Source organism: Hypanus sabinus, chromosome 18 (genome assembly GCF_030144855.1).
Source record: "Hypanus sabinus isolate sHypSab1 chromosome 18, sHypSab1.hap1, whole genome shotgun sequence".
Taxonomy (NCBI): Eukaryota; Metazoa; Chordata; class Chondrichthyes; order Myliobatiformes; family Dasyatidae; genus Hypanus; species Hypanus sabinus.
The window spans coordinates 75,636,956-75,649,093 of record NC_082723.1 but is presented as its reverse complement, the minus strand read 5'-3'; the positions used below and the strand labels follow the sequence as shown (position 1 = coordinate 75,649,093).

Below are 12,138 nucleotides of genomic sequence, written 5' to 3'. Positions count from 1 at the left end.
CAGATGAGGGAGGGGAGAGGGCGTTCAGATGAGGGAGGGGGAGAGGGCGATCAGATGAGGGAGGGGAGAGGGTGAGGAAAGACGGTGATCATGAGGGAGGGGGAGAGGGCGATCATGAGGGAGGGGGAGGAGAGGGCGATCAGATGAGGGAGGGGAGAGGGCGATCAGATGAGGGAGGGGGAGAGGGTGAGGAAAGACGGTGATCATGAGGGAGGGGGAGAGGGCGATCATGAGGGAGGGGGAAGAGGGCGATCAGATGAGGGAGGGGAGAGGGTGATCAGATGAGGGAGGGGAGAGGGTGATCAGATGAGGGAGGGGAGAGGGCGATCAGATGAGGGAGGGGAGAGGGTGATCAGATGAGGGAGGGGAGAGGGCGATCAGATGAGGGAGGGGGAGAGGGTGAGGAAAGACGGTGATCAGATGAGGGAGGGGAGAGGGCGATCAGATGAGGGAGGGGAGAGGGTGAGGAAAGACGGTGATCATGAGGGAGGGGGAGAGGACGAGGAAAGACGGTGATCAGATGAGGGAGGGGAGAGGGCGATCAGATGAGGGAGGGGAGAGGGTGAGGAAAGACGGTGATCATGAGGGAGGGGGAGAGGACGAGGAAAGACGGTGATCAGATGAGGGAGGGGAGAGGGCGATCAGATGAGGGAGGGGGGGAGGGTGAGGAAAGACGGTGATCATGAGGGAGGGGGAGAGGGCGATCAGATGAGGGAGGGGGAGAGGGTGAGGAAAGACGGTGATCATGAGGGAGGGGGAGAGGGCGATCAGATGAGGGAGGGGAGAGGGTGATCAGATGAGGGAGGGGAGAGGGCGATCAGATGAGGGAGGGGAGAGGGCGTTCAGATGAGGGAGGGGAGAGGGCGATCAGATGAGGGAGGGGAGAGGGTGAGGAAAGACGGTGATCATGAGGGAGGGGGAGAGGGCGATCATGAGGGAGGGGGAGAGGGCGATCAGATGAGGGAGGGGAGAGGGCGATCAGATGAGGGAGGGGGAGAGGGTGAGGAAAGACGGTGATCATGAGGGAGGGGGAGAGGGCGATCATGAGGGAGGGGGAGAGGGCGATCAGATGAGGGAGGGGAGAGGGTGATCAGATGAGGGAGGGGAGAGGGCGATCAGATGAGGGAGGGGGAGAGAGTGAGGAAAGACGGTCAGATGAGGGAGGGGGAGAGGGTGAGGAAAGACGGTGATCAGATGAGGGAGGGGAGAGGGCGATCAGATGAGGGAGGGGAGAGGGTGATCAGATGAGGGAGGGGGAGAGGGCGATCAGATGAGGGAGGGGAGAGGGTGATCAGATGAGGGAGGGGAGAGGGTGAGGAAAGACGGTGATCATGAGGGAGGGGGAGAGGGCGATCATGAGGGAGGGGGAGAGGGTGAGGAAAGAGGGCGATCATGAGGGAGGGGGAGAGGGTGATCAGATGAGGGAGGGAGGAGGAGAGGGCGATCAGATGAGGGAGGGGAGAGGGTGAGGAAAGACGGTGATCATGAGGGAGGGGGAGAGGGTGAGGAAAGAGGGCGATCATGAGGGAGGGGGAGAGGGTGATCAGATGAGGGAGGGGAGAGGGCGATCAGATGAGGGAGGGGGAGAGAGTGAGGAAAGACGGTCAGATGAGGGAGGGGGAGAGGGCGATCAGATGAGGGAGGGGAGAGGGTGATCAGATGAGGGAGGGGAGAGGGCGATCAGATGAGGGAGGGGAAGAGGGTGATCAGATGAGGGAGGGGGAGAGGGTGAGGAAAGACGGTGTCAGATGAGGGAGGGGAGAGGGTGAGGAAAGAGGGTGATCAGATGAGGGAGGGGAGAGGGCGATCATGAGGGAGGGGGAGAGGGCGATCAGATGAGGGAGGGGAGAGGGCGATCAGATGAGGGAGGGGGAGAGGGTGAGGAAAGAGAGGCGATCATGAGGGAGGGGAGAGGGTGATCAGATGAGGGAGGGGAGAGGGCGATCAGATGAGGGAGGGGAGAGGGTGAGGAAAGACGGTGATCATGAGGGAGGGGAGAGGGTGAGGAAAGAGGGCGATCATGAGGGAGGGGGAGAGGGCGATCAGATGAGGGAGGGGAGAGGGCGTGATCAGATGAGGGAGGGGGAGAGGGTGAGGAAAGACGGTGATCAGATGAGGGAGGGGAGAGGGTGATCAGATGAGGGAGGGGAGAGGGGAGAAAGACGGTGATCATGAGGGAGGGGAGAGGGTGATCAGATGAGGGAGGGGGAGAGGGGGAGGGAAGACGGTGATCAGATGAGGGAGGGGGAGAGGGTGATCAGATGAGGGAGGGGAGAGGGTGAGGAAAGACGGTGATCATGAGGAGGGGGAGAGGGCGATCAGATGAGGGAGGGGGAGAGGGGGAGGAAGACGGTGATCAGATGAGGGAGGGGAGAGGGTGATCAGATGAGGGAGGGGAGAGGGTGATCAGATGAGGGAGGGGAGAGGGCGATCAGATGAGGGAGGGGAGAGGGCGATCAGATGAGGGAGGGGAGAGGGTGATCAGATGAGGGAGGGGAGAGGGCGATCAGATGAGGGAGGGGAGAGGGCGATCAGATGAGGGAGGGGGAGAGGGTGAGGAAAGACGGTGATCAGATGAGGGAGGGGAGAGGGCGATCAGCTGAGGGAGGGGAGAGGGCGATCAGATGAGGGAGGGGAGAGAGAGTGAGGAAAGAGGGCGATCAGATGAGGGAGGGGAGAGGGCGATCAGATGAGGGAGGGGGAGAGGGTGAGAGGAAAGAGGGCGATCAGATGAGGGAGGGGAGAGGGTGATCAGATGAGGGAGGGGAGAGCGCGATCAGATGAGGGAGGGGGAGAGGGCGATCAGATGAGGGAGGGGGAGAGGGTGAGAAAGAGGGCGATCAGATGAGGGAGGGGGAGAGGGTGAGGAAAGACGGTGATCAGATGAGGGAGGGGAGAGGGCGATCATGAGGGAGGGGGAGAGGGTGAGGAAAGAGGGCGATCATGAGGGGAGGGGGAGAGGGTGATCAGATGAGGGAGGGGAAGGAGGGCGATCAGATGAGGGAGAGGGGAGAGGGTGATCAGATGAGGGAGGGGAGAGGGCGATCAGATGAGGGAGGGGAGAGGGTGATCAGATGAGGGAGGGGAGAGGGCGATCAGATGAGGGAGGGGAGAGGGTGATCAGATGAGGGAGGGGAGATGGCGATCAGATGAGGGAGGGGAGAGGGCGATCAGATGAGGGAGGGGAGAGGGCGATCAGATGAGGGAGGGGAGAGGGCGATCAGATGAGGGAGGGGAGAGGGTGATCAGATGAGGGAGGGGAGAGGGTGAGGAAAGACGGTGATCAGATGAGGAGGGGAGAGGGCGATCAGATGAGGGAGGGGAGAGGGTGATCAGATGAGGGAGGGGAGAGGGTGAGGAAAGACGGTGATCAGATGAGGGAGGGGAGAGGGCGATCAGATGAGGGAGGGGAGAGGGCGATCAGATGAGGGAGGGGAGAGGGTGAGGAAAGACGGTGATCATGAGGGAGGGGAGAGGGTGAGGAAAGAGGGCGATCATGAGGGAGGGGGAGAGGGCGATCAGATGAGGGAGGGGAGAGGGTGATCAGATGAGGGAGGGGAGAGGGCGATCAGATGAGGGAGGGGAGAGGGCGATCAGATGAGGGAGGGGAGAGGGCGATCAGATGAGGGAGGGGAGAGGGCGATCAGATGAGGGAGGGGGAGAGGGTGATCAGATGAGGGAGGGGAGACGGTGATCAGATGAGGGAGGGGAGAGGGCGATCAGATGAGGGAGGGGAGAGGGTGATCAGATGAGGGAGGGGAGAGGGTGAGGAAAGACGGTGATCAGATGAGGAGGGGGAGAGGGCGATCAGATGAGGGAGGGGAGAGGGTGATCAGATGAGGGAGGGGAGAGGGCGATCAGATGAGGAGGGGAGAGGGCGATCAGATGAGGGAGGGGAGAGGGCGATCAGATGAGGGAGGGGAGAGGGCGATCAGATGAGGGAGGGGGAGAGGGTGATCAGATGAGGAGGGAGAGGTGAGAGGGCGATCAGATGAGGGAGGGGAGAGGGCGATCAGATGAGGGAGGGGAGAGGGCGATCAGATGAGGGAGGGGAGAGGGTGATCAGATGAGGGAGGGAGAGGGTGGAAAGAGGGTGATCAGATGGAGGGAGAGGGAGAAGAGGGATCGATCAGATGAGGGAGGGGAGAGGGCGATCAGATGAGGGAGGGGAGAGGAGAGGGCGATCAGATGAGGGAGGGGGAGAGGGCGATCAGATGAGGGAGGGAGAGGGCGATCAGATGAGGGAGGGGAGAGGGCGATCAGATGAGGGAGGGGAGAGGGTGATCAGATGAGGGAGGGGAGAGGGCGATCAGATGAGGGAGGGGAGGGGAGAGGGCGATCATGAGGGAGGGGGAGAGGGTGAGGAAAGAGGGCGATCATGAGGGAGGGGAGAGGGCGATCAGATGAGGGAGGGGAGAGTGTGATCAGATGAGGGAGGGGAGAGGGCGATCAGATGAGGGAGGGGAGAGGCGATCAGATGAGGGAGGGGAGAGGGCGATCAGATGAGGGAGGGGGAGAGGGTGAGGAAAGACGGTGATCATGAGGGAGGGGAGAGGGTGATCAGATGAGGGAGGGAGAGGGTGAGGAAAGACGGTGATCAGATGAGGGAGGGGAGAGGGCGATCATGAGGGAGGGGAGAGGGTGAGGAAAGAGGGCGATCATGAGGGAGGGGGAGAGGGTGATCAGATGAGGGAGGGGAGAGGGTGAGGAAAGACGGTGATCAGATGAGGGAGGGGAGAGGGCGATCAGATGAGGGAGGGGAGAGGGTGATCAGATGAGGGAGGGGAGAGGGCGATCAGATGAGGGAGGGGAGAGGGTGATCAGATGAGGGAGGGGAGATGGCGATCAGATGAGGGAGGGGAGAGGGCGATCAGATGAGGGAGGGGAGAGGGCGATCAGATGAGGGAGGGGAGAGGGCGATCAGATGAGGGAGGGGGAGAGGGCGATCAGATGAGGGAGGGGAGAGGGTGATCAGATGAGGGAGGGGAGAGGGTGAGGAAAGACGGTGATCAGATGAGGGAGGGAGAGGGCGATCAGATGAGGGAGGGGAGAGGGTGATCAGATGAGGGAGGGGAGAGGGTGAGGAAAGACGGTGATCAGATGAGGGAGGGGAGAGGGCGATCAGATGAGGGAGGGGAGAGGGTGATCAGATGAGGGAGGGGAGAGGGCGATCAGATGAGGGAGGGGAGAGGGCGATCAGATGAGGGAGGGGAGAGGGCGATCAGATGAGGGAGGGGAGAGGGTGATCAGATGAGGGAGGGGAGAGGGTGATCAGATGAGGGAGGGGAGAGGGCGATCAGATGAGGGAGGGGAGAGGGCGATCATCGAGGAGGGGAGAGGGTGAGGAAAGAGGGCGATCATGAGGGAGGGGAGAGGGCGATCAGATGAGGGAGGGGAGAGTGTGATCAGATGAGGGAGGGGAGAGGAGCGCGATCAGATGAGGGAGGGGAGAGGGCGATCAGATGAGGGAGGGGAGAGGGCGATCAGATGAGGGAGGGGGGGAGGTGAGGAAAGACGGTGATCATGAGGGAGGGGAGAGGGTGATCAGATGAGGGAGGGGAGAGGGTGAGGAAAGACGGTGATCATGAGGGAGAGGGCGATCATGAGGGAGGGGGAGAGGGTGAGGAAAGAGGGCGATCATGAGGGAGGGGAGAGGGCGATCAGATGAGGGAGGGGAGAGTGTGATCAGATGAGGGAGGGGAGAGGGTGATCAGATGAGGGAGGGGAGAGGGCGATCAGATGAGGGAGGGGAGAGGGCGATCAGATGAGGGAGGGGGGGAGGGTGAGGAAAGACGGTGATCATGAGGGAGGGAAGGGGTGATCAGATGAGGGAGGGGAGAGGGTGAGGAAAGACGGTGATCATGAGGGAGGGGAGAGGCGATCAGATGAGGGAGGGGAGAGGGCGATCAGATGAGGGAGGGGGAGAGAGTGAGGAAAGAGGGCGATCAGATGAGGGAGGGGGAGAGAGTGAGGAAAGAGGGCGATCAGATGAGGGAGGGGAGAGAGTGAGGAAAGAGGGCGATCAGATGAGGGAGGGGAGAGGGCGATCAGATGAGGGAGGGGAGAGGGCGATCAGATGAGGGAGGGGAGAGGGCGATCAAATGAGGGAGGGGGAGAGAGTGAGGAAAGACGGTGATCAGATGAGGGAGGGGAGAGGGCGATCAGATGAGGGAGGGGAGAGGGCGATCAGATGAGGGAGGGGGAGAGAGTGAGGAAAGACGGTGATCAGATGAGGGAGGGGAGAGGGCGATCAGATGAGGGAGGGGGAGAGAGTGAGGAAAGACGGTGATCAGATGAGGGAGGGGAGAGGGCGATCAGATGAGGGAGGAAAGAGGGCGATCAGATGAGGGAGGGGAGAGGGCGATCAGATGAGGGAGGGGAGAGGGTGATCAGATGAGGGAGGGGAGAGGGCGATCAGATGAGGGAGGGGAGAGGGCGATCAGATGAGGGAGGGGAGAGGGCGATCAGATGAGGGAGGGGGAGAGGGCGTTCAGATGAGGGAGGGGGAGAGGGTGATCAGATGAGGGAGGGGAGAGGGTGAGGAAAGACGGTGGTCAGATGAGGGAGGGGGAGAGGGTGATCAGATGAGGGAGGGGGAGAGGGTGAGGAAAGACGGTGATCTGATGAGGGAGGGAGAGGGCGATCAGATGAGGGAGGGGAGAGGGCGATCAGATGAGGGAGGGGGAGAGAGTGAGGAAAGACGGTGGTCAGATGAGGGAGGGGGAGAGGGTGATCAGATGAGGGAGGGGGAGAGGGTGATCAGATGAGGGAGGGGAGAGGGTGATCAGATGAGGGAGGGAGAGGGCGATCAGATGAGGGAGGGGAGAGGGCGATCAGATGAGGGAGGGGAGAGGGTGATCAGATGAGGGAGGGGAGAGGGTGATCAGATGAGGGAGGGGAGAGGGCGATCAGATGAGGGAGGGGAGAGGGCGATCAGATGAGGGAGGGGAGAGGGCGATCAGATGAGGGAGGGGGAGAGAGTGAGGAAAGACGGTGGTCTGGCGGCGAGCAGCAAGATTGAAACATTCTTTCCCGGTGGTCAATTCCAATAGCCAGATTAATCAGGTCACCCTGCTCGTCCCGGGCCGGATCCCTGCGTTCAGTCCACGCTGGAAGGCAGTGATGAGATTCCATCCCGTCTCTCCTGCATTTTTAAGAATTAACTGTATTGGCTCTCACCGTTCCTCTGCCTTGGCGCAGGTCCAAGAGTCGGTGGGCAGCCTCCCGACCCCGTACTGGAAGATCAAAAACCATCCTTAACTCCGCAACGAAATGTCGGAATGACTGGGCTGTGAGGTATCCTTGCTCCCGTAGAGCTGAGTGGAGATCCGTCAGGAAGATTGGCCACGTACGCCAAAACGACCAGGCTGGGCTCGGGAGGTCAGCTCGCATTGGGCTCAGGACATCTGCCTGGACAGCGACCATGAGTGCGGAAATCGATTGTCTGTGGCGAGCTGTTGGACAGTTGCTGCAAGGGACGGTACCTGTTCCTCCAAGGGAGACTGGGTCTGTCAACACGAGGTTGTCTGCCTCACTCCCACCGTAACTTCACTGAGGACGGATTCCATCGCCGACCTGACCAATGAACCTCACGGCCGAGTTCAGCTACTCTCTCTCTCTGCTGGGTCCACTCTTGTGGTCGAGACTTGCTGTCACAACGGTTCGGATACGGCCCAAGTGCAGAGTGAGAGACACTGAAGAAGGTCGATAGTTGTCGTGGTTACTTGAAAAGACCAGGAGACGCCGACAATTCTTCGAGAAGTTTAAACCTTTATTTGCAAACAAAGGCTGCGGCAATCAATGAACTTGTCACCGAGGTTGCTGCGGTGCATATGCAGAACTGGGAACCTTTTGTATTTGGTCCAGCATTGGCCATGGACAGGACGCCTGCCCGTGTGCATCGGCTGAAAATTCTCATCTTTAAACTTCTCCCCATAGATGGACTTGCCTCCGGTGCCGTTCTGCCTTGTGAAGTCACCACCCTGGCACATGAATTCAGGAATGATTCCGCGGAAGGTTGAGCCTTTGTAACCGAAACCCTTCTCGCCTGTGCATAATACACGGAAGTTTTCTGCAGTCTTTGGGACAACATCTGCTCTTAGCTCCGTCACTATGCGACCCTGGGGTTTACCCCCAATAGAGATGTCCATAAAAACCCTGGGGTTCTTGCTGGCCGTGGTGCTGCGGCTTCTGAGGCCGGAGAGAAATGCGAGCGGTGTCTGCGACAATGCAGGAAGTATTGGGCAGAGCCGAGAAACATTTTAGCTACTTAGTGCCGCTAGCTAAACAGGTGTTCTGTAATTGCCGCAGTATGCAGCTAAGAGAGTACAAAGTATCTAGTTAAAAAAATACATAGCAAAATGTGTCTAGTAAAATAATACATAGTAATATTCAGTACATAGGAGTGATTATATAGTGTAGTAAATAGCTAGTACACAGTGGTTATATTTCAGGTATATATCGTGATTATGTCAGGTATATTGCTCAATATAGTTCACAGACTTCAATTTGAAAAAGGGAAAATAAAACAATAAACGCTCGGCCAAACGGGGCCGTCAGCTAAAACTCTCAAAAGGGAAACGAGGCCGGCAAGAATATCTAACATTGAACGCATGCCGCTACAAAGTCCAATGGCTGAGGGAAGGCCGAACGCGAAGCTTTGCGATGCTCTGTCCCAAGCACTACGGTGGCAAGAATGTAGTTAAATACTATCACAATTAAATTGACACATGCAAATTCACAAGCGTAATTGCCGTATCTACTGCGCTGTCGTGACAAGACATGGAGCCGATGCCCAGGAAGGGGACCCTTAGGCGACGCGGGGAGACTGAAGGACCCGCAGCAGGAGATCAGACCAGCCCCCACCCCTGAATGGGATACGGAGGATGAGGAATTGGGGGTGCCTTTTGCTAACTACCCCCCCCCCCATCGAGGAAAGATTCCCAGCCCTTCCCAGCTGAGTCAGGTGAAATCGAGGGTGGGGGTGGGGGGCTATCTGTAGACAGCCTGGGTTTCAGCGGGACCCTGGAAGGGATGAAGCGGGTTCAGCCAGGGGACAGAGGGGTCCGAGTTGCCGGAGGGTACGAGTGATCATCCTGGCCGGGTAGCCCAGAAGTAGCCCCAGTTGTGGTGAACTGCATATACCCGTCTGGACACGCCCCTCTGCTGACTGCTCCCACAGACCCCTGTAGAAAGGCGATTGGAGGCACTGCCCCTCCCTCAGTCTCCAGGATGTTGTGTGGTGGTCTCTTGCAGCTAATAAAAGCCTATCGTTCGCCTCCCGTCTCCGAGAGTTATTGATGGTGCATCACCAGTAGTGTCAGACATGTAGATGAGGGGGAACGGAGGTCTCAAAGAATCAGGAGCCCACCGGATAGGCTGGCCTAAGTAGCACCGGGGCAGCAGAGTGTGACCCCTACCGTTTCACTGCCTTTTACACCTGGGTTGCACTTTGTGCTTAGCATGAAGCATTGGCAAATTATCTCAGTGTCATGAGGACATGACTAAATTTGGTGGGGGGGGGGGGAGAGTGTAACCCCTGGGAAAGGCTTCACTGCTGATGTATCAGTCATTTTGTAGCAGCAGTGTTTGTGTAATAACTAGAGATAGTGGGGGGGGGGGGGGAGGTGCTTTGGAATGTGCGCTGTCCAGTGGAGGGGAGTATTTGTTCTTGTTGTGTGCCTGAGACCAAGGTGATCTGGGTCTTTTGTTCGTCGGAAGATGGAGAGAGAAGATGCCTGAAAGGAGAAGTCATAGACACCAGCAAGGAGTAGACTTGGAGTCGATGAAGTCCAGGGAAATCGATGGAGGACCAGCGGAAGGGAAACTGTGAGCTCCGACTTGTGCACATTGGACTGTCCCATTAAAACGGGCCCTTTTTCTTGTTGTTTTACTTTACTAACCCTTTAGTCAAATTAATAATAAAGCTAAACGGTTTAATTGCATATGGAGTACCGTCTGTTACGTGGTGGTACTGATTTGTAACAGGGTGACACAGCATGCAGCATCACACAAACAGGAGGTTTTACATCTCGTTTGGTGGGGCCAGAAATTGTCTTCCCGAGACATATGCAGCCGACAGAACCTGGAGGTTACACCTGTCATTGATGGCCTGTTTGATTTGTGGACCAACAAAAATACCTTCCTTAATCTTGGTATCAGTTATTCTGACTTGAATTACGAATTGAAATACCAAATATAGGTGATTTCAAAAAAAATAGTGTGTGATAGGGAAATTTCATGCTGATTTTCATGATCAGCAGCCCAAAATTGATATGATACACCCAAAAGTATTCAGGAAGCAAAATCTTTGTGGTCCAGTATTAACTCTGTGGTACACAATTCTGAGATTTGTCTCCCCACGGACATCCACAAAGCAAAGAACCATGGAACTCATTCAAAAAAAAACATCAGCCCCCACCCCCCCACCAACATGCAAAAAAAATCGTGCAACCGGCAACAACAAAAAACAGTGCAAAACCACAGAATATTAAACACAAAATCAAAAGGTTCAGCTCAGTGTTCATTACTTGCAAGCTGTCCCGATTCAAAACTTGCCCAAAAATAGCAACAAAAAAGGAGCAACTAAAAAATAGAACATATCATAGAATGAATGAGAGTACAATCTACAACACTCATTGATTGAACCTTGCTCCCGCACCATCCTCCAACAGCACTGAGGGAGAGAGGGAGAATACTTGATTGCAAGGACCCCCACCAGCCAGCACATGCCCTCTCTCATTGCTGCCATCGGGGAGGTCGCGCAGGAACCAGAGGACACACACTCCGTGATTCAGGAACAGCTTCTCCCTCTGCCATCCGATTTCCGAATGAACACTGAGCCATGAGCACTACCTCACTGCTTTTTATTTCTATTTTTGCACTATTTATTTAATTTAACGATTACGTATATTCACTGTAATTCACATTTTTTCTATAATCATTGTACTGCAGCTGCAAAGACAACAAATTTGACGACATATGCCAATGATATTAAATCTGATTCCATCCACCATCACAAGAGCCTTGCCCTCTTCTCGCTGCTACCTGAAGCTCTACACCATCAGGTTGAACAGCAAACGGCGTGGCCTCCTCCCTGGGGGAGTGGGCCAAGTCCATGAGCAGGGTGGCTGGGCTCCTTCAGCACGTTAATGGCTCTTTTCCAGCACTCTTTAGTTCTGGGTGACACGCGATCTACGTCTTTTAAACTGGCACTGTCATTGTGAGCCAGAGAGCCACTGCGTCTCCACACGCCGCCATTTTAAATCAGATCTCCCCTCATCCTCCCACACTCACTGCTAGTTATCAAGCACTTTATCAAGTTATCCTATAATGCATAAACCAGATGTTCCCGGAAAACTGACCGGAGTCTGCAATAAAACAGCCCAGTGTAGCGATAAGGCAGCAGAACTGCCGTCCATCGATCTTCCTACCCCCCACACCACGAGTGAAGTGAGCAATGGCTCACTCAGCAACAGTTCAGTAGTATTTAAAGTTCAATTCAAGTTTAATTGTCATTCAGCCATACATGAATACAAGCAAACGAGACAGTGTTACTCCAGGGCCAAGGTGCAAAACACAATACCAACAGTCACACACAGCACAAACCACACATAGCAGGAACAAGATAGCAAGCACATAAAGATGTCAGCTACATATAGCCGGCCACACGTCCAGACTCTAGTCACAATAGAGCTTGTCTTCTGCTGAGCCAACACTGGGGGGCAGCACCAACTCCAGCCTGGATGCCACACTGAAAGTAAATCTATTATCAGAGTACGGATACTATCCTGAGATTCGTTTTCTTTCAGGCTTTTACAGGAAAATAAAGCAGAACTATGGAATTTAGGAAAAGCTATATTTAACTAAAACTGACAAACTTCCAATGTGCAAAAGCAGAGAAAGCACACAAATAATAAATAACAAAAAGATTATAAGGCATAGATAGAGTGGACAGAGAGTATCTGTGGAAATATCTAATACCAGAGGGCATGTATTGAAGGGTTAGGTTCAAAGGGGATGTGAGGGGTAAGTTTTTTACTCAGAGTGGTGAATGTCTGGAATGCCCTGCCTGGTATGGTGGCAGAGGCAAATACATCCGAGACTTTTAAGCAACAAATATACAAACTGCTGGAGGAA

At 55.8% G+C, this 12,138-nt stretch overlaps 1 pseudogene; it reads right to left on the bottom strand.

Annotated features, from left to right (window-relative positions):
• Positions 1-7,756: 7,756 nt before the first annotated feature.
• On the bottom strand, positions 7,757-8,261 carry LOC132407264 (peptidyl-prolyl cis-trans isomerase-like; annotated as a pseudogene).
• Between the last annotated feature and the right edge of the window lie 3,877 nt (positions 8,262-12,138).